General features: G+C 33.8%; 1 protein-coding gene across 1 annotated transcript in view; it reads left to right on the plus strand.

Annotated features, from left to right (window-relative positions):
• The first annotated feature begins 576 nt into the window (after positions 1–576).
• LOC134848699 (platelet-activating factor acetylhydrolase-like) overlaps positions 577–24,976 on the plus strand; it is a 103,735-nt gene continuing 79,335 nt past the window's right edge. Inside the window, exon 1 of the mRNA XM_063866213.1 lies at positions 577–614. The gene's annotated coding sequence lies outside the window, so the exon portion shown is untranslated. The remainder of the gene's footprint in view (positions 615–24,976) is intronic.

Here is a 24,976-nt window from a genome sequence, read left to right on the forward strand (position 1 = left end):
CTAACTAACAACCCACTTATTTGTAAGTGCTGAAATTACTTGTAATTTCAGCACCAGAGAGATTTGAATTTAACTTAGAAATTAGTTGTCTCTCCAAGAGAACTTCAGCAGCCGCAACAAACCAGTATACCCTAGATCTATTGAGCCTAGCAGAGACTAGTTAAACACCCTGAGACTAGAAAGTATAAGAGTAAGATTAGGATCGGTATTAGACTAAGAAGTTGCACGAATCTATCCGGCCGAAAATAAGATAGCGTGACGAGCAGACGGTGTACCCTATCCGAAATTACTCTATGAGTTAACCACATCAGACATAACTCACTTAGCTGGAGTTTTTTGTTGCTTTGAACATAACTAAAATCGACTCTGAAATTTTTTCTTGGGAGTGCCCCAGAAATGTTTTCAAGTTTGTGAAAACAGCGATTAAAAACATTCAGAATTCAGGATCTTTAAGGTGTGAAAGATCAGTAGTTCGGTTCTGTGAGTCTGACGTAGACAATGGCTTCACTTTTGTCTTCAATGTAAACCTCAATGACCGAGATCATAACCCTCATTCTACAACACCAACTGATTCGATTGATGATGACAACCACGTGTCGGTCACGTTCAGAGAGGTTAGAATTAAACCTTCGAGAGTAACTACCCGAGTCGAGATTTTTCACCTAATTTGAAGCAAGATTTGAGCGGTTTGAGCGGTTTTTTTAGACAATTACGCTCAAAATCTTGCTTCAAAATGAGCGGTTTGAGCGGTTTTTGAACGGTTTATCTAAAAAAACCGCTCAAAAACCGCGCAAGATTTGAACGGTTTTGAGCGGTTTATCTAAAAAAACCGCTCAAAAACTGCGCAAGATTTAATAATAAAAAGTCGACCACAGAGGGATTCGAACCCGCAATCTTCTGATTCAAAGTCAGACGCCTTATCATTTAGTCTATGCGTACTTGCTGGAAGCTTAATATTCGCTGTATTTGTTCTACTGAATATGTTCAATGTTTTAGACATGCACAAAAAATATACTGTCAGGATTTTTATTGTCAGTCTCTACAAAATAACAAAAATAATCGATCATAAGATCGCACACCAACTCCCCCACCTCTTACTAGAGTTGATGTCCCCCCTCACCTCTTACTAGAGTTGATGTCCCTTACTAGAGTTAGATGTCCCCTAACTAGAGAGAGAGGGGGCACGTCGTGGTTGGGGGTTTCGTGGGGGGGATGGTTAAACGTGAGGGGGTTAAGTCGTGGGTTGGGGGGTACGTTGGGGGGGGGGGGGGGGGGGTTTACGTTGGTGGGGGAGTTTGTTGGATGTTGGATACGTTGAGGGGGTACGTTGGGGAGAGGGAGTACGTTGGGGGGAGGGAGTACGTTGGGGGGTGGAGGGGCTCTCCAAAAAAACCGCCCAAACCGCTAAAACCGCTTAAATCTTGCTGGAAAACCGCTCAAACCGCTCAAATCTTGAGCGGTTTTTGAGCGGAATCTCGACCCGGGTAGTTAAACCATTCTGACAAATTTGGGCATCTTATTTCAGCAATTTGCTACACGTAGTGATAAAAATCATAATTACACATGCGAAGCGTAGTGTGTTACTACGATACTACGATGGATATTTTTTAAACGCTAAGTTGCAGATGAAAGAGCTGATTTGGTGGCACTTTTGGTATAGTTCATTTTAATCATATTAAAGTTTTTTTAAGCATAAATAATTTAATGGCCTAAATTGCTGCTTTATGTTTGGCTAGTGGTAGGTCCTAATTGAAAAAAAAACATGTATCATGAAAATGTATGGGAATAGTTTCTTTTTCCTTTTTTTCGCAACGCCTTGGAACAATTTGGCAGAAATTTCAATTTGTCTACAAGTATAAAATCGATTCTCAAAAAAAACGTACCTTTGGAAAAAGCGGCTATTCCCTAAGCTCGGAAGAAAAAAGTAATTGCCTCAAAATTGGAACCAGATATAAACTACATTTTATTATTGGTCATAAATTAGATATTTTATCACTATAAAATATTTAATATTAACCAATCATGATCCATCTAACTAACAACCCACTTATTTGTAAGTGCTGAAATTACTTGTAATTTCAGCACCAGAGAGATTTGAATTTAACTTAGAAATTAGTTACCTCTCCAAGAGAACTTTAGCAATCGCGATAAGCCAGTATACTCTAGATCTATTGAGCCTAGCAGAGACTAGTTAAACACCCTGAGACTAGTAGATATAAGAGTAAGATTAGGATCGGTATTAGACTAAGAAGTTGCACGAATCTATCCAGCCGAAAATAGGATAGCGTGACGAGCAGACGGTGTACCCTATCCGAAATTACTCTTTGAGCTACACCTCAAACATAACTCATCTGGTGCGACCATAAGTCTCGAACAAGACCTTAGAAAACAAATTAATTTATATCTAACAGACAAATTAGAAATAGACAAAAACATTTTCAAAATGTTATATGACAATAACTTAGTTGAAATGTCTCTACGACTCAATAGATCAGAGCCGCTTTTCCGTTTAATACGAGAACTATCCGGTATTGGAAGAAGATTTCGGACAGGAGACGATCTATGACTACGAAGAAATTTACCTTTAAGTTTCATGGTCGTACGGCAAAAGCCAACACAAACCTTTATATTTAAAATTTTACTAACAATGAATTTAGATTTTCATCTGCAAACATAAAAACCTTGAAGAAAAATCTTCAATGATTAATTCAGGCGCTAAACCAAATTTACTATTGTACAATAACGACTTATAAAAACACCTCATATCGTTTCCTCCAAAACTGCTGTAAAATTCAAAAAGATATCTGAAAAATAAATTTATTGAAAATAAAAAATAAAAATTAGTTAACATGATCATAAATTTTTAGTATATATAATTCATCCTGGCATCCCCAGCTTCACCACCTAAACATAACAGCAATCATTAAACCACTAATATCATAGAACACTCAACCTTTTTATCAAAATAAACTTCAAATTATTTTAAAAAGGCTTATCCTAAATTTTATCCTCAATTAACTTAACTTTATTTCAACTTAAAATTATATCATCAAGGCTTTCCTTGGATCTCAATTACATCTCTAAATTAATAAATTTTGTATTAAAATTTTTTATTCTGATCATCAAGGCTTATCCTTGGATCAAATAAAACAATTTTGGTCTCCCCCACCCACTTAACAAGTGTCTAACGACCTCAAACGTCGATTCACTATCCAAAACTTTCAAAAGACCCAGGACTAATAGAAATTTTTCAATCACACTAATCATTCTAATTAGGATAAACAGTTAAGAACTTCGGTTATTCATCCACCAAAAAAATAAGGACTAACAGTCTAGGATATAAAAATCACTAAAAAGAATCTTGCACCCTTCATCCTAAACCTTATGTCACTGAACAATTTAGGAAATAAACAAACAATCGTACTACACAATTGTGAAATAAATAACGAAGCATACGATCTTGTAATTACACCGCACAAACAAACAATCGGATATATTCGCAAAACGTCAAACATTAAAAAGAAAAATTTTAAGTAAACAAAGACAAATTACACGAAAAAGATTTTCAAAGCGTAGAAACGCAGTCTCCGAATCAGAAGTCAGCAATTTAGCTGCACTTTGCAAACTCAAAGACATTGTAAATAAAAAATTACCCAGTTCACGATCAATTATACTTTTCCGATTCAGAAGCTACATCACTTTCATCAAAACAAGGGAAAAGAAGAATAAAAAAGACATACTAAAATAAACCAGTACGTTTATACAGTTGGAACCAACCAATCAGACACAATGAACATTACGCACTAACAGTCATAAAACGAAAAAATGAGGCAAAACCCAAGTGACGAAAGTCCAGACGAAGACTCTGTTTTCCCATTTATCATCAATTCACTCACTGAAGACAGAGGACAAATACAATTTTGCCATAATCTAATCGCAAATATATTTGAACAAGGAATTAGCCCATGTAAAGCCAAATTCCCAGAAATAAAAATCAAAAGACAAAATATCGACCATTATATAAAAGGAATATGTACCTTAACACAACAATATGGAATTTACATCATAAACTCAGTACAGCAAGTAAATTTCATGGCAAATATGTTATCCAAACAGAGGATGTCGATATAGAATTTTCAAAAGCATTCGCAGAATACATTAAAAACATACAACATCAAAATTCACAGAGAGCAAATTCAATATTCACTAACGATGTTTTTGCAAAAATATATAATTATTTATCTATACTAGAAAATACAGAAACTGAAAGCCCATCACCGGTTGACACATCAAGACAGACGAATGTAAGAAATGAAATTGCCGCATTCTCAGCATTTTAAACACAATCCGTGAAAATTTTTCAAACAATGAAATTTCGCCAAATAATAAACACGGTTTACAAAAAATCTTGGCATGGTTCATAATTGATTATTTTACACATAATATAGATTTAATTGCAAAAGCAAGAGAAAATTTTAGACCTCAAAGTACAAATGATGACACTGTCATTGCCGATCAATCAGATTACATTTGGGACCCTGATTGGTTTCATCCATTATTCCCGAACATTCCAATAGCCATCTCAAGTCAAGCAATCAGTACAATCGCAAAACAAAGATTATGTAAAAGTAAGTCCACTTACAACAGATGCAACACCTTTAAACTACAACTCATTTTTACCCGATAGAAAACAAAATAATGGTTTAAAGTCAACTCTTGTACAACAAGAAAATTAATATGGAACTAGGAATCTTACACAACAGGATATTCAAACACCATCACATTTTATAAATGAAGAAATAGTTGAAACAATTGTAAAATCTACACAGCAAAGTATTTCACCAATACATCCAAAACTTACAACGCCATAAAAAAACTTCAATTTTACCACAAGTTATATTGCAATCTACGGTTAAACACTCGGTTGCTCCAAAATATTCACATATGGATTACCAAACATTTAGACCAATGACGAAACCACCACAAAAACAAAGTAATTTTGCAGAACACAAATATAACTACGTAAATAGATCACAAATATCTAAACCTCCTCGTACAAACCCGCAAAATCATTCATTTTCGCAACGACAAAATTTCCAACAACAAACATCAAATTTCGTAAATTTTAATGATAACCCACGAAATCCAACAGACCCAAGGGAAAATTACCCATTTTATCAACAGAATAAAAACAGTAAACAGCCATACCAAAATCAACAAAAAGCACTTTACTATACACCAATTCATCTATCATCAGATGATGATGATCCTTATCAACCAGATAATTTTGCACCATATACACAAGAATATTGTGCAAAACCACTTCGACCAAATCAAGCATCCCAAAATACAATTTTTTATCCTCAAAACTTAGCTAATACACAAAATCAACAACCGTTGCAAACGCAAAATCCAACCGATACATCATCATATCAACCAATAGAAAGGCAAAACCCAGTAAACACTTATTATTGTCAACCAACACAAATGTAAAATGAAATACCACTACCATATTATTTACAACAACATGAAATAACAAAAAATCAACTGACAAATTTTTCACAAATGCCAAATGCCGTAGAATCACTACAGATGAATTTGAATCCATACCTCATGGGTGGATCATCGATAACATTGATGGCATTCACAGGCACAGACCCTGAATATTCTGTAGAAGACAATTTAAATGCAGTCACAGCAAATTTATTTTTAAATATAGAACCTGAACCAATCAATACACCACACCATCAAAGTTGGATACATAGACGCACAGCGTTAATCCAAAAAACAGTTGATGGCGCAGCTCAGAAATGGTTTTCAGTTTTACCAAATGACATAAAAACAGATTGGAAAAGATTTACACAAGAATTTTCAAAAATGTTTGATTCTGAAAGAAACAAACAACACCAAAGAGTTTTATCTATTGAAATTTGCAGACTACCAAACGAAACAATTAAACAATTGGCAGTTAGAGTCGAAACACTAGTTCGAAAAACATATTCACTTAACACTCATGATTATAAAAACACGAAAATGACAGAAATTTTAATGATGACCTTAACATCTCAATTAGGAAAAATAGCTATTAAAAAGAGAGCATCACATCTCTCATCAATTCGAGAACCAGATTTAGATTTTAGAAAACTAGTCGATAAATTAGAACAAGCAGAAATCACAATGAAACTTGAAGAAACAGAAAATCTCAAACTACAATGTAATAATATTTAAACCACTACAATACAAATCAATAATACACACAACTCAGATATAGATTTATCCGAAAAAATCACTGAAATTTTGATTATATACGAGAAAGATCCAAAATTTAAAGGTAAACTACAATACGTTTATAGAATCGAAACAAATACTACACACATAAAGAAAGTACAAAATTCAGATGTAGATCTAACTGAAAAAATTACTGAAATTTTAAACTTAAATGAGAAAAATCCCAATTTCAAAGGTAAACCATCTTTCAAAAAATGGTGTATTTACTGCTAAATATACGGACACAGCATTTCCGAATGTAGACAAAAACAACAATATAACCAGAACAAACCTCAAAAGCACAAAGAACTAAATAAATCATTCTATCAATACAAAAAAAGGATCAAAATTTACCAAACAAAAATATACATAGTAATAATAGCTGTGGTAAACCACTCCCAAATAATTCAAATTATTCAAGAAATCAATCACCTTATAACTCTAAATATAGAGGTAGATCACCAGAACAAAGAAATTCACAAAATTTCTCACAAAGTAGATATAGTCGATCAAATAGTCAAAATAATCAGTATAGAAACAACTATTCACGTTCAAATTCAAACCGAAGAGAATACTTATCTAATACCAATTCCCATTCAAATTCTAGGAATAGGCACTACTCAAACGATAGATCACGAAATTCATCATACAATAGAAATAGAAACTATTCAGATAATAAATAGGAATAGAAGTTATTCAAACAATAGAAATCAACGTTACCAAAACAATAGATCAAGAAACCATTCATACAACAGATCTGACTATCAATGAAACAATAACAATTACTATAATAGATCACGAAACAACTCACAAAACAGAAACCCCAATTATAACAAACAAAGAAATTATTCTCAATCTCCTTATAAAAACAATTATCGCTACCACGATTCCCAACATCAATAAAGAAGTAACACACCGAAACATCAGCGACAAATTATTCCGGTACAAGCAGCTGAACAAACAACTTCAGATCCCCTGGTATTGACAGTACAGAAAGTACCGAATTACAATTAAACCACATTAATTGTGAATCAACAGACAGCGAAAGTGATACAATTAATATTATCTCAATTAATATGATCACAGTCGAAAACGACTACGAACCCATTGTATACCTTTCATCACACATTTACGAAAATCAATCGGAACTTCTTCAAGACTACTATACTAGACCCATAAGTAACAATGTACCAGTTGAACAGAATGTAAATGAAATTAACACAGTAGTCACTAACGAAAAACAACGCTCGATTACAAACCATATTTACCAAAATATACAAAATGAACAGCCAAGAGAAAAAATTTGGACAATTCCATTTCTCTTACAAAGCCCAAAAAGTAAAGAATTTCAACCACCAGATCTCGAAATAGATTTTTTAATTGACTCAGGAGCAGAATCAAATGTTATTAACATCCCTACTTGGAATGAAATCAAAGTGTTACACCCAATCTCAACACCTATAAAAACAACCAGCAAATTAGCAACGGCACAAGGCTCAACATTAGTAAATTTTAGAAAAATCCAACTTTTCCTTGTTCCCACTAGAACAAAGGAACAAAACAAATTACTAAGCAAACCATTTAAACAAACAATCCACATAACAGACATAAAGCACAATACCATTGGCGTACCATTTATAACTAAGTATATTCCCACAATAAACATTTTAAATATCAAACTCCATATAAAAGATAAGTACACAAGAATAAAAAATACATCCTTAACATTCTTTCAAAGATTAAACAAACAACCACCATTTTTCTCCAAATTTTACCCCATATACAACCAAGAACGAAAATACCTGAAACCACTATCAGGGAATGTATATAAATTTTCAATCAAATAATTCCACCAGTACGTTAGAGACCAAAACAAACAACATCTCTTTATGTCAGAACTAGAATTTAAACCCATCCATAAATTTTTTCGAATCACAATTCCATCCATAAAATATATGAAACATTCAAACTCAGATATTATTTCATTACACGTGTATAACAATTCACCATACCAGATAACAATACCCTTAGGACTCTTAGGATACTGTGAAACAAATGCCACAATATTACCCACAAATGAAGTAGCATATCGAGTCAATAATATATTACAATTATTAGATACATGCCAATCCACAATTCTTGATGAAGTATTATCGATAAACAATATAATAAGCAACAAAAAAAGAAACACTAAGTATTTCACAAAAACACCATATTTTAAACCAACGTTTAAAATATCATATTATACGGAAGAACAACAAAAGTTTCTAACAATGTTCAGTTTTCAACATTCCCAAATAATACAAAAAGAATTCAATAAATTAGCCGAACTGTTATTAAAAATTCCAACAGTTTATGCAACATCAAAATTCGATGTTGGAAAAACTAGTTCACCACTACATTTACCTTTGAAACCTGACGCAGTTTTCAAAAAACAAAGAGCAAGTAAAGTACCGATACATTTACAAGATAAAGTAAACAGACTACTTGACATTTCAGAACAATATGAAATTATATCACCAGTAAACAAAGAAGAACAAACAAAACGCAACACCGTTATTAACCCAGTTATCATCTTAGCTAGAGGAGAATCACTAAAAAACCTTCTAGATGCTGGATACCTCAATTCACTAATTGACGAACCTAAATGTAATTGGCCCATTGAACCTATTCAGGTAATTCTAACAAAAATAAATGTTTCACAGCCGCAGGTATGAGTAGTGCATACAATCAAATGCCACTTGATGAACAGTCACGACGATTAACACATTTCGTTAATGGAAATCAACAATACAATTTCAATAGGTTATTCTGTGGTTTTTCCATAGGACCAGCAGCATTTTCAGCTTTTATGAGTAAAATTTTTAGACCACTTATACTCAAAAAACATGCAATCACATACTTAGATGATGTTTTCATGCAGTTCCAAACGAAAGACGAAATGTTTATAATTTTAAAACAATATCATCAAATACTAAAAACGAAAACATGAAAGCAGCCCCAGACAAATCACATTTTTTCCCTACACGCGTAAAATTTCTTGGCCACATTATCGAAAGTAACACTACAACTCCATTGAAATCACGAATACACGCAATTCAGAAACTTCAACCACCCACAATTAAAAAGAAAATCCAAGAATTCCTTGGAATGTTAAATTTCTTAAGTAAATATGTATACAAATTGCAATTATACTTAAGACTTTTCTATAACATTCTTAGACATCAAAATAACTTCGAATGGACTACCGAACATCAAACAAGATTCGAAGAAAATGAAAAATTGTTAACAGAACAAATATAAAATACAATCCCAGATCCAAATCAACCATTTTACGCAATGTGCGAAGCCTCAATTTTTGGCATCGGCGCAGCATTACTACAATCACACAGTGGAACAAATAAAATGAACCTTATATCAGTAAACTCTCGTTTTTTTACACAAGCTGAACTGTGACTCTCTACTCCTATAAGAGAATACACAGCTATAATATACACACTTACAGAATATGATTTTCTGATACTTGGACCAAAACAACTAACAGTCCTATTTACAGATCACAAACCAATCATATTTCTTTTCACACAGAAACCAAATCCAAACCATAGAGTTTACAGATTTCAATTAATTTTAATGAAAATCCCAAACTTACATATAGTTTGGACAGCAGTTAAAAATCTTGCACTACTAGATACATTAAGTAGAAATACACCACCTGAACTATTTACACGAAAAACTACAGTTGAAATACCACAGAATAATAAAATCTATCTCGCAAAAAAAGAAACATCACCAAGATTAGAATGCAAATATGCAGTAAAAACTGATATAGATCAGTCACAAAAAATAACTTACAACATTCCCATTTTATTTAGATTGTCAAAATAATCACTATGAAGTAGATCTATTAGGAACATCCATATTCAAACCAATTCCTTATTCACATTGGATAAAAAAATACCCAGTAAAAGACAATCAATCAACAACCCCACAAAAAAGACACCTTTCCATTGATAGAGAAAGAAAATTTAACAGACAAAATAAAAATATCAGGACCACCAATAAATGATTTAAAATACACAATAAATCAAGTTTTTGATCTTCATGACCCACTCGACACAATCACCTTATCAAAATTAGAAGTCGAAAATACTTTTCTACCACCAACAGAAAAAATTACACTACAGTTTTTACAAAAATATCAAAACTTTGATCCCGTAACTCGACAACTCAAATCATGGCACAAGTATAAAACTAAGCCAACAAAAGCTGATGCAACAATATTAGGAAATAAAACACTCCTCCGATACTTTAGAAAATATAAGAATACAACTATTAATGAAACTACAGACCTTTTAGAATATCAGACACCTGATTTTAAAGTACCCTGTCTCCCCCTCAGCATGATGCTGATAGCATTTGATATATCCCACACACAACATACAAAAGGACACACAGGATCAGAAAAGACATATTCAAATTTTACACAAAACTTTTCCTACCCGAATGCACCAATTTGGATTAAAGTATTATGCAACGATTGCATAGTATGTCAATTAAATCAATTTTATCCAGTTCAAAAACAAAAAGCGCCAAAACAAGAATTTAAAGGACAAAGTCTATATTTCAATCATAGAATTTCATTTGACACAAAAGGACCAATTTCACCATCCTCCGAAGGAAATTCTAATATTATGGTAATTGTTGAAGCAATTACGCACTACGTAGCACTCAACCCAGTACCACATTGTAATATTTATTACGCATATACAACACTTTACGAACATTGGATAGCGAAATTCGGACTACCCGAAATACTAGCTACAGATAATTGAACAGAATTCATCAATAACGAAATCATCACATTATGCCACCTGTAAAATATTAAACATAAACCACGTACATCTCATGCACCTTGCACAAATGGATTAGTCGAAGGTATGAACCGTTCACTACAAGAATATCTTCGATGCATCATTAATGGAAATGATACACGATACACTGTATGGTCAATAGATGTTAAATTATTCCCATTATCATAAAATTCACAAATCAAAACAACTCTAGGAATGTCACCATATGAAATGGTTTTCAATCAAAAGCCACGAAAACCAATTATGTTTACAGCAAAAGCCCATAAAAATCAACAAGGATATTGCCAACCAAGCAAAGATACCATTTGCTATAATCTACCCTTACATACACATGATGAAGACCACTTTCAGCATCCACAAATTTTAAAGTTAGCTTCCGGTACACATACCGAATGGATTTCAAATTGAGATGAAAAACACAATGAAATCTACCAAAAGTAACAAAGAAAATGTTACAAAGGGAAAATATAAATAACGAAATTAATTCACGCTTCATGCCAGCCACAGACTTAAAAATTGGCACGTTTGTCTTATTATCTAATTTTAATACACAAAAAGGAATCTCCAAAAGGTTATAACCACTTCGAAAAAGACCCTACCAAATAGTTGATAAACCTACTGAAGTAACATACAAACTTACTGATTCAAATAAAAAAGAAATCGTTCGACACCGCAACAACTTATTACCTTATTACCCAAAGGAATACGCACTCCGCGATCTAACTCAATTACAAGTTTACATATCGTTCGAAATAACCCACAAACGGAACAAAATCAAAACGTTAATATCCAAAACAATCAAAAAACAGTCCAACAACAAAAGGCAAACCCTCAAATATCAAACAAACCACAACCAAAAACATCTTATAAAGAACGAAAAAATAGAAAAATGAAAGAAAAAATCCTACCACAGGATCACAAACAACCGAACGTAGTGTATTATCACGACTTAGAAGTCATCCACGAAAAAATTATAGGACATTCATCCCACAATCTAAAATATTGAAGAAATAATTTCAAAATTAACTTCAATTTTCATTAACGTCAATATTCGTTTTAATCACCTTCAATTTTCACATTTCCTTATTAACATGCTGAAAATAAACTCAATACATTCTAGTTCAAATTCAGCCAATAAAAATCATTCAAATTTGTTACCATATTATTTCTAACACAAACTCATTAGCCGACAGATATCAGTCTCCAGGCATATCTATAAGTATAACTTTAAGACCTCCAGGTCAAAATAAGCAACTCACTAAAACTTGACAACTAAAATAAATACCAGTTCAATATTACAACCCTCCCCTATCATACTATACAAAAATCAATAATATTTTCCCAATCCAGACCTCAAAAACTCTCTAACCAAAACTGGCAAATTAGCATAAAGTAAAAAAAAGATCCATGATCATTTGGCCTAAAGTACATATATTCCAAAGATACCCCCATTTATCCAACAAATGAAAACAATACTAAGAAGACCTCCTGAACACGAAAAAATAGCCCTCAACAATTTTTGACAAAACTCAACCCACTTGTCAAACAATCAACAAATATTCCGACAACACTTGAACTTCGCCTCAAAACTTTTTAAAAAATTTGACGAACGAATCATTTTTAAAATGCTTCTTTCCATAACAGTTGATCACATTAAACAAAATCTTCTAAACCTCTCCACAAAATTTTTCAATCTTTTTAAATTTTTGATATTCTTCTTCATTCAAATTTTCGAATCTCCAATAATCATTTTTATAATTTTTTGCAATCTTTTTTAATTTTCTACTCCCTTTTTGAAATATACCTCCAACTCTCCCAAATCCTTGACCACATCTACACATCATAAGAATACATAAAAACTTTTTGAATGATACGAACTATCTTCAGTCGAACAGATATTTTTCTTTTATTCATAATTTTCCTCACATTTTTGATCTCCCTCATCATGACAATGTGCAAACGTATAAAAAAGGCGATAGTCGCCTTTGCCCTAGAAACCATTCTCTTGATATTTTTTATTGAAGAATATTATGAAAAAAAAACATCAATTTTCCCAATAAGAATTAAAAACTCAGATACCTTTTCAAAATTACTAATCATTCACCACCAAACCGGCACCACCAACTACATCCCAAGACAGTCCAATAACACCTACAACTACCAACAATCCCCAACCATCAACACGCATTTCTTTTCAAAACAACCCATACACTTTTGAAGAAAGACACGCACAATTATCTGAACCATTAGAACCAGTCAATCGTCAAGCATCTTTAAGCGAACCAACATATAGTTTACATCCCACCTTGCAACAAGATCCCAATCGAGTCAGACACATTAGCCAAAATCAAAATATGTCTGAAATACATTGACAAATTATACATCCGCGACGAAATATAAATTTTCAAACCCCCAGATATCATTTTAATATACCCCAATCACCAACACCAACTACCTCAGAACTTTCAAGCAGTACATTACCAGAAACTCCCACACTTTTTTCATAACATAGCACCTCAAATATTCCCTCAGACTATCTAGGTTCAACCCCAACATCCCAACAAATCCGAGAAAACCCTTTTAACCCCCAGACACAACCGAACGACCACCATATTGGACAACACACTCATATACTCAAGGCGAACCGAATATAGTAAATGAACCAATAGATATTTCTTCTGATACAACGCTATCATCATTGCCAGAAACACTTTCACTCCCATCAACACCATCTTTAAGTCAAATATCACCAACACTCTTCCCTTTTAATTTCTCCACCAACCTTGACGCTAGATACCAAGAACAATCATCGACAAACACTCCCTTACGATTGGATTGGAATACCGTCGTAGCACCTCCCCCACTATTTGGACAATATAGTACTAAGTAGATTACAAAATAGACAAGATATTCACAAAGATATTCTAGAACACAACATTCAAATACTTCAACAAAATAGTCTCCAATTAAAATACGAAACCACAGTCAGACTAATAATATTGTTCAACACCCTTTTCCCCTAAGCCCACCAAATTTAACAGCTCAATCACTACCTCCCCCATTTATAACAACTGAAGTTATATATAATTACGATAGATATACCAAAAACACAATTGGATAAATTACCTTTTATAACCCATACTCAGGATTATCATACACATGTATATTTTAAAAGTATTCACATTTCAACACCTACTTCTTCTAATTTTTCCAAACAAAATACAAAGCCATAACCTCGCACAGGACCTCAGGATTTGTTAGTAACACACTATGATTGTGAAGAAAACGAACAAAAAACGCTACACAAATATGATATAAATCAAGTCACACAATGTGAATTCGAACCACAAGCTATTGAAACAACAAATATAGTAGCCACACTAAACTCAAAAGCCCGATCAATAACCTTAACAGGATACAAATTTACAGCAACTATTTCCGAAAATAAAGTACATTGCTCACAAGTCTCAAACGGAAATGAAAACCGACTAGACCACGAATCTTTCTATCAGAGTAATATAAAAAGATTGCTACATCTTAGCCCTCAAGACTGTAAGAACGAACTTAGACGGTTAAACTTAACAAAAAACATAGAAACAAATAGAAAACTTGTCAATTTTCAAGTTTTCACAGAATTAGCACATCAGGCAGACCGACATACGATCTACATGATAAACACTGGATACCGCATATAGGTATAAAAGATCCCTCAAATTGCAAAGCAGACACGAAAAGTAAAGGATATCAAGAAATAATGTCTTTTGACTGGAAAATACAACTTGAAAAAGTTCAAATTACACGAGATTTAAAAGACGACACATCTTTTTACCAAGGCATTCGACTCCCTTGCAAAAATGACTAAGGATATTGCGATCCTACAACAAGAACGCAAGCAACTATTGTATGGTTTCCTGAAGAAACCTGCACAGTTTTTCAAGTAGCAAGGATACACGCTAGAATGATTAAATTTCATGAAACTTTTTTTATTGAATCAATCCCATTTGAAGAAGTGAACCCCAATCAAATTAGAAACAATAACAACAAAATTAGGAATCTCCACAATATAGAAAGTAAGCTAACACGATTTGAAAAATACCCAGAAACAGAACTAGCAAGTAAATATAAAAAACTAATTTACAAAACACAGTACTCAGAAATCCTTGTCGAATACGAACATGGTTTCGACATGAATACAGGAGATCTAATTGTAGACCCCATGGCCACATCTCATTCACTTACCGACGGAAACCCTTATGTTTCAGAAAACATGGGACGAATAGGTGGAAAACTAAAACCACAAGACGCAGATAGTACACGGTTACAAGAACTATCACTTATGAACCGCGCATATTTTGGCGCAATTCATTATGATATACCTTTAGATATGAAACTCGATTACACAATCAGCAAAATTTTTCAAGAAATGTCACTCTCAGAATTAGAAACACTACATCAATTTTGTGAACTTGAAAGAACAGAAATCCTACAGTCACTATCACTAGCAGTACTCAAAATATCATACGCAGGATATTTTTTATCCGGCAATAGATCAAATTTCATTGATTATAATGGAAACATTTTATGGTTTTACACTTCTACCAAAAAAGTATCACCTTTATTCGTTTTTGAAGATAAAAGATGTTACGAAAGAATCCCCATATTCTACGAAAATAAAGTATATTTTGTTGATACACTCTCAGGACGAAAATATTTTTGGGACACATCAGTACCATGTGGATCAGAAAACAGCCACAACGTTGTACAATTAAATCCCGACGAAGATAAATACTATCTACTAACACCATACCCAGCAGCAATGCCACAATTAAAAAAGTTTTCACCTGAAAGCATTCGAGCTATAGCCCGCAATCCAAATATTGATTTACAATCGATAGTTATCTATTCTAAATCAGATATACAACAACACATACGTACACATGAATTGCAGGAGATACTTACGAAAATGGAAACAATACAACGACAATCAATAGATCAAAACTTACGAAAACCTGCAGAAGCAGCAGGATTTTCGGACATTTACCCACAAGATTACAGCGGATATTTTAAAGACATAAAAGATTAAATTTACCTAAATGGTGAAAAATATGGACCACAGGATATATCACCTATCAATATTTTTAGTTTTGTCAATCTCAAGAACGAAGTTTTAGTCTTTCTAGGATGGCCATATTACATCTTAGAAAGATTGACTATCTTATACGCCATGTGTAACTTTATTGGATTTCTTTTCTCATTACTAAAAGGAACCTATAACACATGCGCAATACATAAACAAGTAAACCGACATGCCAGCGTAGCACGCATATTATTTGCAGGATTTTTTGGAGTCTTTTCATCATCAATAAATAAAATCCTCTTAGATGCACAAATTAAGGAATATAATACAAAACTATCAACAAATTCCATCACATACGACGATTCAAACAATAATACAAATGCTTTACCTACAGCACCCCATTTGCCAAATCTACATCATATTCATTCATTATCATTAGTCTCACGAAATTTTCGGAGCTTAGCAATCACAAACCCTCCAAACTTAAGACCCAGCCACATACAAAGCCCCATTCAACATATAGTGACACAACATTCTCCAATTGACAATTCATACGAACAGATTATTGAACAGCCCCATACAACCACTTTTCAGTCTCAAAATAATCATTTTTTAGCCCACGATGAGCAGACAAATTGGATCACTCCATCGATCAGACTCCCACCCTGCCAACATCCAAAATCCACCACCTTTTATCCCACTTTTTGCTTTTCTGCCACCTGATTCACCAAAACTAATACATCATCAGGCATGAATTCTGATACTAACTCAAACATCACAGTTTTTCAGACAATATCACAATTTATACAACAATATCACAATTCAATAACTATGATATAGAAACTCCCGATGAGTTCGCAGATTCCGAACCATCCCCTTCTACTCATACCCAAACCAGCTCAACAACCTTCTCAAAACCTCCCTTCCCACCTATCCAACCCCAAAGTCAACAGACATCTCCCTACACTCCTTCTCAAGTAACCCCAACCTACTCCTCATTCAATAATGAACGCTCCACCAACAACTCCCCAGATAATATTCAAATTTCCGAAGAACTAGATAAATTTATAACACTCCAAAAACAATTGCTATCTCCCCACACTCTCACTAATCACCAACTATCATCAACAATAACATCATCAAATCCACCAACACCTACACCGATTTCAGATTATACTCCATCATTAGCTCATTCTTCAACACCAACAGAAACATGCACTAGTACTAATCGTGATTATAGAACTTTTAAACGGAAACTCCCAAATCACCCGTTCCCATCCAAAATCCGAACTGCCCGAGAATACGTTAACCATCCAGACCAGACCAATACTCCGAATTATCTTCAAATAACACTACCTTTCTCTTTCCCCAATACACCTTAAACCAATCCGACCCTAACCCTGAACCACATCATAAATACCCACACTTCATTGGACAGCTTATTATAATTTCACTAACCCCCTTACGCAACCACTGCTTAATACCACAGTAGATATTGAAAAAAATAGGAACGAATTATTTAGTGTAACCACATCACCACTATTCAGATAATTTAGATACGTCGGATATAAAAAATTACTAAAAACATTCACTGCACCCCGCGCTAAAGACTACTCAATTGAATATTATGATCATAACATCATCAGATCTAATCAAGATCAGTTTCCTGACGACGATCAATTCGCAAATCCACAAAAAACAGAAAAATTTTTCATAAAAACACCATACTTATTCAAACTTAACATACTCGATAAAAAGCATGATCACATTATTTCAGAAGCACTATCAGTCATTCAAGCATAGGAATCATTTCACGAAAAATTTTACAATTTTTCACAAACCTTTCACTTCCTCACACCAAAAGAACGTGATTTGCACTGCTCACACGACATCTTGTGAGAACTAAGCAAACACACACCTACACTTATTATCGCTTCATTCAAAGTCATTTTCATAGTCACACACCATCACGACAACCTCACCACAGATTTCAATTCAAAAATTCAAAATACATCTCACCAACACTCTTCCCTCTTAATTTCTTCACCAACCTTGACGCTAGATACCAAGAACAATCATCGACAAGCACTCCCTTACGATTGGATTGGAATACCTTCGTAGCACCTCCCCCACTATTTGGACAACATCAAGAAAGTAGCCGACTCCACAATTGGGCACTAAGTAGATTACAAAATAGACAAGATATTCACAAAGATATTCAAGAACACAACATTCAAATACTTCAACAAAATAGTCTCCAATTAAAATACGAAACCACAGTCAGACTGAATAATATTGTTCAACACCCTTTTCCCCTAAGCCCACCAAATATAACAGCTCAATCACTACCTCCCCCATTTATAACAACTGAAGTTATATATAATTACGACAGATATACCAAAAACACAATTGGATAAATTACCTTTTATAACCCATACTCAGGATTATCATACACATGTATATTTTAAAAGTATTCACATTTCAACACCTACTTCTTCTAATTTTTCCAAACAAAATACAAAGCCATAACCTCGCACAGGACCTCAGGATTTGTTAGTAACACACTATGATTGTGAAGAAAACGAACAAAAAACGCTACACAAATATGATATAAATCAAGTCACACAATGTGAATTCGAACCACAAGCTATTGAAACAACAAATATAGTAGCCACACTAAACTCAAAAGCCCGATCAACAACCTTAACAGGATACAAATTTACAGCAACATTTTCCGAAAATAAAGTACATTGCTCACAAGTCTCAAACGGAAATGAAAACCGACTAGACCACGAATCTTTCTATCAGAGTAATATAAAAAGATTGCTACATCTTAGCCCTCAAGACTGTAAGAACGAACTTAGACGGTTGAACTTAACAAACGTAGAAACAAATAGAAAACTTGTCTTTTTTCAAGTTTTCACAGACTTAGCACATCAAGCAGACCGACATACGATCTACACTGGATACCGCATATAGGTATAAAAGATCCCTCAAATTGCAAAGCAGACACAAAAAGTAAAGGATATCAAGAAATAATGTCTTTTGACTGGAAAATACAACTTGAAAAAGTTCAAATTACACGAGATTTAAAAGACGACACAATTTTTTACCAAGGCATTCGACTCCCTTGCAAAAATGACTAAGGATATTGCGATCCTACAACAAGAACGCAAGCAACTAATGTATGGTTTCCTGAAGAAACCTGCACAGTTTTTCAAGTAGCAAGGATACACGCTAGAATGATTAAATTTCATCAAAATTTTTTATTGAATCAATCCCATTTGAAGAAGTGAACCCCAGTCGAATTAGAAATAATAACAAAAATTAGGAATCTCCACAATATAGAAAGTAAGCTAACACGATTTGAAAAATACCCAGAAACAGAACTAGCATGTAAATATAAAAAACTAATTTACAAAACACAGTACTCAGAAATCCTTGTCGAATACGAACATGGTTTCGACATGAATACAGGACATCTAATTGTAGACCCCATGGCCACATCTCATTCACTTACCGACGGAAACCCTTATGTTTAAGTAAAATTTCAGAAAACATGGGACGAATAGGTGGAAAACTAAAACCACAAGACGCAGATAGTACACGGTTACAAGACTTATCACTTATGAACCGCGCATATTTTGGCGCAATTCATTATGATATACATTTAGATATGAAACTCGATTACACAATCAGCAAAATTTTTCAAGAAATGTCACTCTCAGAATTAGAAACACTACATCAGTTTTGTGAACTTGATAGAACAGAAATCCTACAGTCACTATCACTAGCAGTACTCAAAATACCATCATTGATTATAAAGGAAACATTTTATGGTTTTACACTTCTACCAAAAAAGTATCACCTTTATTCGTTTTTGAAGATAAAAGATGTTACGAAAGAATCCCCATATTCTACGAAAATAAAGTATTTTTTGTTGATACACTCTCAAGACGAAAATATTTTTGGGACACATCAGTACCATGTGGATCAGAAAACAGCCACAACGTTGTACAATTAAATCCCGACGAAGATAAATACTATCTACTAACACCATACCCAACAGCAATGCCACAATTAAAAAAGTTTTCACCTGAAAGCATTCGAGCTATAGCCCGCAATCCAAATATTGATTTACAATCGATAGTTATCTATTCTAAATCAGATATACAACACCACATACGTACACATGAATTGCAGGAGATACTTACGAAAATGGACACAATACAACGACAATCAATAGATCAAAACTTACGAAAACCTTTCACTTCCTCACACCAAAAGAACGTGATTTGCACTGCTCACACGACATCATGTCGAGAACTAAGCAAACACACACCTACACTTATTATCGCTTCATTCAAAGTCATTTTCATAGTCACACACCATCACGACAACCTCACCACAGATTTCAATTCAAAAATTCAAAATACATCTCACCGTTTTTCCTAAATTTCACGTATTGCATTAAAATACTAACTTTCAAGGCATCCTCCGGAATTATGACCCAATAACTCAAAAGTATATATTTTGTCCCCTCACGAAGAACTTCAACGGCGAAGAATCCCGACCCCTGATCATTCCGCATGAATATTTTCAACCTATAGATGTACCCATTTTAGAACTCATCCATAACACTAAATACAATCTAATCCAAAACACACCTCACGAGTTTGCAACTAAAAACAATCAAAGCACTTCAACTGCTCTGGCCACTGCTACAAACTAAAAACATCATACGCATACTAGCAAAATTACTAACCACATCAGATGCTATTCACGATGTTTTCCCTCATGGCTTCTTTCCTGACGACTAAGGTAAGTAAGAATTTAATAATTTCCCAACTAATTAATTCAAAATGAAACTAACCGTTTTACTCAGTAATTTGCATTTTCTTTAGTCTTCACACCACGATCACCTACAAAACAAGAAAAAACAATAAAAATACAAACTCTTTTTTTTTCATATTAAATTCTATTAAACCAACAGCAAAAAACAGCACTAAACAGCACATGCAGTAAAAGTCAATTCAAAGTAGTAATTTCATCTTAAATTGTTTTCTTAAATGAAGTAAATTTAAGTACGATGAAAATCTATTTATAATTTTTATTCCCAAAAGCAGTAAAATTTAGTCTTAAAAGCAGTAAATTCATACAAATGAAATGCAGTACTGACCTTTTATATATCTTCTGTTCAAACGCACAAGAATTCTATCCACAATCGCACAGCTCGTACACGGAGAATTGTTTAAAATAATGAATTCAAGTTTTAAGTTTTCACTAAAACAACTCAAACCAACAATAACAAGTTTCCACTTTTCCTTTAACCCGGTTGGAATAGAATTATATAATAACCAAACTAACTAACGCAGCTAACTAAACACCATAAACCATAAACTAACAGCATGACTAAGAAAAGAAAACCCACGGTACCCAAACCGGGTTAACCCAGCTTAAAACTGGATATTTTATTCTTTTGAAGACTATTACCAAGTCTAAGAAAGAAATAATAAATCACCAAAAAGTCGCAAGACAAACCCAAACCAAAAACATTTTGATTTTTGAGAAAAGGACACAACCAACGAAACAAAAGAAAAACCAGAAAAAATATAACATAAAAAGTTAACACAAAACAGGACCCCGTAAAAAAACAGTACAAAATCATACTCCCACACCTGGCCTAACCCACCAGAGAAGACGCCCTGAGCATGCTCTATAGCCGGCCTAACCCACCGTGCTATATCCACGCTTTGTGACCACATCCTATTTTTGACAGGAAGTACTCAAGTGTGAGTAACTCTTAAAAATAACTGAACTAAAACTTAAACGCTTTCGCGAAAACAATTAACCAAACTCATAAATAAAAAAATTAAGTTAACCAAAAAATTTATAAAATGTAAATCATAACATGCAGTAAATAGATTACACGCAACCACAAAGACGAGCATCCAAAGACTAGATGACCCCATCACACTCAACTTACAGAATGGCTAAACACAACCGATATGCCGCCCACAAACACGACTCAAAAAGGATTTAGAGTACGACTTGACTTCTCAGAAAATGACTTCATTGAATCAGACCAATGACCACCTCGATGTTCAAGTATACGTACAAATCTGAGCTACCAGGCATTCCCTCCAAACTCGAGTTTCGCGCCATTCCCAAACCAGATCGAAACATAGTTCTCCACAACCCATCAAGAACAGATGATCATAGCAAACCGTCTTGAAATCAGATTTATTTTGTTGGCGGTCATAGTCTTTGTCAAACGATAACTAACAACTTCAAATCGACGACTCCAACTTCTTGGAGCTTTCTTCTCCAAGAACAGAACAAGAAATGATGCTTGCTAAATGTCAACGGTCATCATCCATCCTCCCTTACAGACAGAAGATACAAGATTAAAAAACTCTGTAAGCCCCGGATGGGTGGAACCAGATATGAACTATATTTATCATTGGTTATAAATTGGATATTTTATCTCTATTAAATATTTAATAATAACCTTTCACGATCCATCCAACTAACAACCCACTTATTTGTAAGTGCTGAAAAAACTTATAATTTCAGCACCAGAGAGATTTGATTTTAACTTAGTTGCTTTGATTTTAACTTTGATTTTAACGAAATTAATTGCCTCTCCAAGAGACCTTTAGCAATCGCAATAAGCCAGTATACTCTAGATCTATTGAGCCTAGCAGAGACTAGTTAAACACCCTGAGACTAGTAGATATAAGAGTAAGATTAGGATCGGTGTATTAGACTAAGAAGTTGCACGAATCTATCCGGCCGAAAATAAGATAGCGTGACGAGCAGACGGTGTACCCTATCCGAAATTACTCTATGAGTTACACCTCAAACACAATTCAAAATGTCCAGTTTTTGACATTTTGCTTGGTTTTGTGAAACTTCTGACTTTTATCAAAATTTACCCTGCCAAATTGGATATTAAGGGTTTAACCAAAAAAAACGAGGCAGTCAACTGAGTTTAACCTGTGCAAACGGCTATGCTCTGCGTTTTTGAAAAAAGTATGACGTTAACAGAAGTCCAATTTCTGGAATTTAGTTTTAGGAAATTTATTTTTTTCATCAAAAACTAATCTGCTGATTCTCAGGTTAATATATCCTTAAAACTTTACTTTTACCCTGTAAAACTTGATAAGGAATTCGGAAAAGTGTTTTTAAAACTTTAAGTGGTTTCTTAAGAGTTGTGTTACTATTCAGGAAAAAAAATTTGCTAAACCTGATAGTAAGGTTTCAACCTAAAAGATAAAGGTGGGAAAAACTTCAATGTAAATTTCAGGGTCGGGAAAGTAGAGTCTCTTTCTATGCTTTGTTTGAGAAAACTTTTAGATTGAGAAGTAGTCAAATTCTCGACAGATTTTGGGAAATTTTTTCATTTTTTTTCGGAAAATGCCCAGCTAAATCTGCGATACAAAAGCTCAACCGAAAGATTAAGTAGTAGTTTACTTTTTAAAAATAGTATCCGGTCATCACTCTATGTATTAACACAGGGAATAGATTTCCCATGTACTAAGGTTATAGGTTTCAGAGTTTGAGAAAGTAAGATGGTAATTTTCGCGAAAAAAGTTTGAGCGCCGAATTTTCTGGAGCTCGAGTTTGCCGATACATGCGTTTTCTTGAGATTTGTAAGGGTAGACTTGCATTAGAATAATAGATTTGCCTTGTATTAAGGTTAAAGTTTTCATAGTTCTAGATAGTAAGATTGTAAGCTTCGAGAAAAATTTTGGCCCTCCAATTTTTCCAATATTTAAGATTCTAAACGTTTCCTTAATTAAAAGACATTAAATTATTAGCCGAAACGCAGCATTTCAAAAAGATTCATAAAAAAATGGGTAATTACAGAAAAATTGCATTAATTTACAGCATGGTATACAACTTTAATACATAATCTTCTACAATTTTAGAGGTTTAGAATGTATTTCATCACATACCACTTCCCGTTTAGGGTAAAAATATCTCAGTCCTTACGATTGTTCAAATGTTGAGACAGCATGGTTGATCGTTTAAAGTCCTCTATTCGTTGCCTCATCCTGTAATTATTCAGACTTTGGCCTAGGACCATCTCCACAGTCTTCTAATGACTGTTTGTTCAATCCTATCGTAACAGCAATAAGTTTTTCTACATAGGCACAGCATTTCGGTGCATCTGAACTCCTCCTTGAACAATCCTGGTTCTCTCTTGTCATGTTTCTTACGTTTAGAGCAGCAAGTACATTGGAAAAAATTGTTTTTCGCATCTGCTCTAAAATTGTCTCGATAGTCCGTGTTTCACTTTTAATTCCATTCTGCTCGCGTGCCGGGAAGGATACATTCATCTAAATTTTCTTCTAAAAAAATCCAAATAGAGAGAATCTGTATCCATTTCAAATTATTCAAATTTGTTGACATCGCAACTTTTATCGAAAAAATTAAAATACAGCTCCAACTTTCGCAACATGGCATACTGCTGTATAAAGAAACCTACTATAATTGGTTCACTATGTTCTATAGTAGAATTAACAAGCTACAAATTATACAAATCATTTGCTACGATACTCAATCTCTGGAAGACCCGGTTATTTATAGCTTTTTGGCTTTTTTCATCTCCAAGATATGTTTTTATTGTTTGCTTTGATCTGTCCGTAGGAACTAATGCCTAGCAGTTTCTTGGTTTCGGCTACCACACCAGATAGTATATTTTCATAATCGGCTCGCCTCTATCAAAAATAATCTGAACGAAACTGTTGAA

Source organism: Symsagittifera roscoffensis, chromosome 6, assembly GCF_963678635.1.
Source record: "Symsagittifera roscoffensis chromosome 6, txSymRosc1.1, whole genome shotgun sequence".
Lineage (NCBI taxonomy): Eukaryota > Metazoa > Xenacoelomorpha > Acoela > Convolutidae > Symsagittifera > Symsagittifera roscoffensis.